This window comes from Arachis stenosperma, chromosome 1, assembly GCF_014773155.1.
Source record: "Arachis stenosperma cultivar V10309 chromosome 1, arast.V10309.gnm1.PFL2, whole genome shotgun sequence".
Classification (NCBI taxonomy): Eukaryota; Viridiplantae; Streptophyta; class Magnoliopsida; order Fabales; family Fabaceae; genus Arachis; species Arachis stenosperma.
The window spans coordinates 122,963,442-122,969,483 of NC_080377.1; the positions used below are offsets into that span (position 1 = coordinate 122,963,442).

At 41.9% G+C, this 6,042-nt stretch overlaps 1 non-coding gene across 1 annotated transcript; it reads right to left on the reverse strand.

Moving 5' to 3' along the window:
• Positions 1 to 2,842: 2,842 nt before the first annotated feature.
• On the reverse strand, positions 2,843 to 2,950 carry LOC130949585 (small nucleolar RNA R71). The gene has a single exon (XR_009073417.1). It is a non-coding gene; the product is annotated as a small nucleolar RNA R71 (small nucleolar RNA).
• Positions 2,951 to 6,042: the final 3,092 nt, after the last annotated feature.

Genomic DNA, 6,042 nt, shown 5'->3' on the forward strand with positions numbered 1-6,042 from the left:
TCATCATTCTCACTTATGAACAAAGTGACTGACAACCACTCTTGTTCTACAAGCATATGAGGCTTAGTGAATATCTCTTGGATTCCTGATACACGATGCATGGTTGATCGCCTGACAACCGAGTGCTCGCCTGACAAACGAGCCAGCCATTCCGTGAGATCAGAGTCTTCGTGGTATAGGCGAGAACTGATGGCAGCATTCAAGAGAATCCGGAAGGTCTAACCTTGTCTGTGGTATTCTGAGTAGGATTCAATGATTGAATGACTGTGACGTGCTTCAAACTCCTAGCAGGCGGGGCGTTAGTGACAGACGCAAAAGGATCGATGGATTTTATTCCGGCCTGACCGAGAACCGACAGCTGATTAGCCATATGCTGTGACAGAGCATAGGAACATTTTCACTGAGAGGATGGGAGGTAGCCACTGACAACGGTGAAACCCTACATGAGCTTGCCATGGAAAGGAGTAAGAAGGATTGGATGAAGACTGTAGGAAAGCAGAGAGACGGAAGGGAAGGCATCTTCATACGCTTATCTGAAGCTCTCACCAATGATATACATAAGTATCTCTATCTTTATCTTTATGCTTTATTCGTTTATCACTATACCCATTTGAGTCTGCCTGACTGAGATTTACAAGGTGACCATAGCTTGCTTCATACCAACAATCTCCGTGGGATCGACCCTTACTCGCGTAAGGTTTATTACTTGGACGACCCAGTGCACTTGCTGGTTAGTTGTGCGAAGTTGTGTTTATGCCATGGTATTGAGCACCAAGTCTTTGGAGCCATTACTAGGGATTATTTCGTGTATTAAAAAGTAGTGATCACAATTTCGTGCACCAAGTTTTTGGCGCCGTTGCCGGGGATTGTTCTTGAGTATGGACAACTGACGGTTCATCTTGTTGCTTAGATTAGGTATTTTTTCAGAGTTCTTAAGAATAAATTCTAGTGTTTCATGATGATCTGTTGAAGTCTGGCTGGCTGAGAAGCCATGTCTAATCTTATTGGACCGAGGTTTCAACTAATCATCACAATAGCTTGTTGATCTCTATCAATCTTGCTATTGGAGCAATGATCTGCTAAGGCTTGGCTGGCCATTGGCCATGTCTAGTGTTTTGGACCGAAGCTTTCTTTGAAAGCTTGGCTGGCTGTGAAGCCATGTCTAATTCCTGGGCCGGAGTCTTAGACTAGCATTGCAATGATTCCTGGAAATTCAAATTGAGAATTCTGAAACCTTTATTTTGTATTTCCATATAATTTTCGAAAAAAGCACAAAAAATTTATAAAAATCATAAAAACCAAAAATACTTTATGTTTCTTGTTTGAGTCTAGTGTCTAATTTTAAGTTTGGTGTCTTGCATGCCTTGTTTATTTGATCTTGGTTCTATTTTCAAGTCAATAGTACAGGGGACTGAAGATTCAGAACATGCAGCAGAGGAATTACACAGAAAAAGCTGGGCGTTCAAAACGCCCAGTGAAGAAGGACAGACTGGCGTTTAAACGCCAGCCAGGGTACCTGGTTGGGTGTTTAACGCCCAAAAAGGTAGCATTTTGGGCGTTAAACGCCAGAATGGATACCATTCTGGGCGTTTAACGCCAGGATGGCACAAGGGGGAGAATTTTGTTTTCAAATCAATTTTTTTCAAGTTTTTCAAAATCAAATCTTTTTCAAATCAAATCTTTTCAATCAAATGTTTTCAAAATTAATTTCTTTCCTTTTTCAAAGATACTTACTAACAATTAATGATTTGATTGAACATCTCAAGTTTGTTGCCTTTTCTGTTGAGAAAGGTTTAATGTTTGAATCATATCTTTTCTTGTTAGGCAAGTCATTAATTTTTAAATCATATCTTTTAAAATTGTTTTCAAATCAAATCTTTTTAAAATATTTTCCAAATCATATCTTCTCAATCAAATTTTTTTTAAAACCAATCATATCTTCTTAACCACATCTTTTTCAAATTAGTTTTCAATCAAATCTTTTTAATTTCTAATGTCAAAATCTTTTTCAAAAATCACTTGATTTCTTTCCCACTCTTATTTTCGAAAATCAAGTAGTGTTTTTCAAAATGTTTTCAAACTTTTTAACTTAATTTTCGAAAATTCTCTTCCCTCCTTCTCACATCCTTCTATTTATGGAGTATCACTCCTTCTAAATGCACAATTCGAACTCCTTCTAATTAAAGTTCGAATTTTTCTCCTTCTTCTTTCTTCTGTTTTTCGTTTCCTCTGACACCTCAAGGAATCTCTATACTGTGACATAGAGGATTCCACATTCTCTTGTTCTCTTCTCTTTCATATGAGCAGGAGCAGAGACAAAGGCATTCTTGTTGAAGCTGACCCTGAACCTGAAAGGACCTTGAAGCGAAAGCTAAGAGAAGCTAAGGCACAACTCTCTGCAGAGGACCTAACCGAATTCTTCAAAGAAGAAGAAGACATGGCAGCCGAAAACAACAACAATGCCAACAATGCAAGGAAGGTGCTGGGTGACTTTACTGCACCTACTCCCGACTTCTATGGGAGAAGCATCTCTATCCCTGCCATTGGAGCAAACAACTTTAAGCTTAAGCCTCAGTTAGTTTCTCTAATACAACAGAATTGCAAGTTCCATGGACTTCCATTGGAAGATCCTCATCAGTTTTTAGCTGAGTTCTTGCAAATCTGTGACACAGTCAAGACTAATGGGGTTGACCCTGAGGTCTACAGACTGATGCTATTCCCTTTTGCTGTAAGAGACAGGGCTCGGACATGGTTGGACTCTCAACCTAAGGAAAGCCTGGACTCTTGGGAAAAGCTAGTCAATGCCTTCTTGGCAAAGTTCTTTCCACCTCAAAAATTGAGCAAGCTTAGAGTGGAAGTCCAAACCTTCAGACAGAAGGATGGTGAATCCCTCTATGAAGCTTGGGAAAGATACAAACAATTAATCAGAAAGTGTCCCTCAGACATGCTTTCTGAATGGAGCATCATAGGTATTTTCTATGATGGTCTCTCTGAACTATCCAAGATGTCTTTGGATAGCTCTGCTGGAGGATCTCTTCATCTAAAGAAGACGCCTACAGAGGCTCAAGAGCTCATTGAAATGGTTGCAAATAACCAATTCATGTACACTTCTGAAAGAAATCCTGTGAACAATGGGACAAGTCAGAAGAAAGGAGTTCTTGAGATTGATACTCTGAATGCCATTTTGGCTCAGAATAAGATATTGACTCAACAAGTCAATTTGATTTCTCAAAGTCTGTCTGGAATGCAAAATGCACCAAGCAGTACTAAGGATGCTTCATCTGAAGAAGAAGCCTATGATCCTGAGAACCCTTCAATGGAAGAGGTGAATTACCTAGGAGAACCCTATGGAAACACCTATAATTCTTCATGGAGAAATCACCCAAATTTCTCATGGAAGAATCAAGAGAGACCTCAACAAGGTTTCAACAATAATGGTGGAAGAAACAGGTTTAGCAATGGCAAGCCTTTTCCATCATCTTCTCAGCAACAGACAGAGAATTCTAAGCAGAACCCCTCTGACTTAGCAACCATGGTCTCTGATCTAATTAAGACCACTCAAAGTTTCATGACTGAAACAAGGTCCTCCATCAGGAATTTGGAGGGACAAGTGGGACAGCTGAGCAAGAAAATTACTGAACTCCCTCCAAGTACTCTTCCAAGCAATATAGAAGAAAATCCAAAAGGAGAGTGTAAGGCCATCAACATGGCCGAATTTGGAGAGGAAGGAGAGGAAGTGAACGCCACTGAGGAAGACCTCAATGGGCGTGCACTAGCCTCCAATGAGTTCCCTAATGAGGAACCATGAGAATCTGAGGCTCAAAATGAGACCATAGAGATTCCATTGGACTTACTTCTGCCTTTCATGAGCTCTGATGAGTATTCTTCCTCTGAAGAGGATGAGTATGTCACTGAAGAGCAAGTTGCTAAATACCTTGGAGCAATCATGAAGCTAAATGACAAGTTATTTGGAAATGAGGCTTGGGAGACTGAACCTCCTTTGCTCACCAAAGAACTGGATGACTTGTCTAGGCAGAAATTACCTCAAAAGAGACAGGATCCTGGGAAGTTTTCCATACCTTGTACCATAGGCACCATGACCTTCAAGAAGGCTCTGTGTGACTTAGGGTCAAGTGTAAACCTCATGCCTCTCTCTGTAATGGAGAAGCTAGGGATCTTTGAGGTACAAGCTGCAAGAATCTCACTAGAGATGGCAGACAACTCAAGAAAAGAAGCTCATGGACTTGTAGAGAATGTTTTGGTAAAGGTTGAAGACCATTACATCCCTACTGATTTCATAGTCCTAGAGACTGGGAAGTGCATGGATGAATCCATCATCCTTGGCAGACCCTTCCTAGCCACAGCAAAGGCTGTGATTGATGTTGATGGAGGTGAACTGATCATTCAAGTGAATGAAGAATCCTTTGTGTTTAAGGCTCAAGGATATCCCTCTGTCATCATGGAGAAGAAGCATGAAGAGCTTCTCTCAAATCAGAGACAAACAGAGCCCCCACAGTCAACCTCTAAGTTTGGTGTTGGGAGGCCACAACCAAGCTCTAAGTTTGGTGTTGAACCCCCACATTCAAATTCTAAGTTTGGTGTTGGGAGGTTCCAACATTGCTCTGAGTATCTGTGAGGCTCCATGAGAGCCCTCTGTCAAGCTACTGACATTAAAGAAGCGTTTGTTGGGAGGCAACCCAATGTTATCTTTTATCTATTTTCTTTTGTTATTTTATTTTTTTTGTAGGTTGATGATCATAAGAAGACACAAAATCAATTGAAAAAGCAAAAACAGAATAAAAAACAGGAAGAAAAACAGCACACCCTGGAGGAAGAACCCACTGGCGTTTAAACGCCAGTGAGGCTAGCAGTTGGGCGTTTAACGCCCAGTCTGGCACCATTCTGGGCGTTTAACGCCAGAAAGGGGCACCAGACTGGCGTTAAACGCCAGAAAAGGGCAAGAACCTGGCGTTAAACGCCAGGAATGGGCACCAGCCCGGCGTTTAACGCCAGAAATGGCTCAAAACGTGATTTTGAGTGCCATTTGGTGCAGGGATGACTTTTCCTTGACACCACAGGATCTGTGGACCCCACAGGACCCCCACCAACCCCACCACTCTCTCTCTTCTTCACCCATTCACCAATCACCTCAATACCTCTTCCCCAAAAAAAACCCTTCACCTATCAACTCCCATCTTTCTCTTCACCACTCACATCCATCCTTCATAAAACCCCACCTACCTCACCATTCAAATTCAAACCACTTTCCCTCCCAAACCCACCCATAATGGCCGAACCATATCCCCCCCTCTCTCCTATAAATACCCTTCTTCACTCCTTCATTTTCACACAACCTAAACATCACTTCTCCCACTCCTTGGCCGAATACATAAGCCACTCCCTTCTTCCTCATTTCTTCTTCTTCTACTCTCTTCTTTCTTCTTTTGCTCGAGGACGAGCAAACCTTTTAAGTTTGGTGTGGTAAAAGCGTTGCTTTTTCGTTTTTCCATAACCATTTATGGCATCCAAGGCCGGAGAAACCTCTAGAAAGAGGAAAGGGAAGGCAAAAGCTTCCACCTCCGAGTCATGGGAGATGGATAGATTCATCTCAAGGGTGCATCAAGACCACTTCTATGATGTTGTGGCCTTGAAGAAGGTGATCCCTGAGGTCCCCTTTTCACTCAAAAAGGGTGAATATCCGGAGATCTGCCATGAGATCCGAAGAAGAGGTTGGGAAGTGCTTACCAACCCCATTCAACAAGTCGGAATCTTGATGGTTCAAGAGTTCTATGCCAATGCATGGATCACCAAGAACCATGATCAAAGTGTGAACCCGGATCCAAAGAATTATCTTACTATGGTTCGGGGGAAATACTTGGATTTTAGTCCGGAAAATGTAAGGTTAGCATTCAACTTGCCCATGATGCAAGGAGATGAACATCCTTACACTAGAAGAGTCAACTTTGATCAAAGGTTGGACCAAGTCCTCACAGTCATATGTGAAGAGGGCGCACAATGGAAGAGAGATTCAAGAGGGAAGCC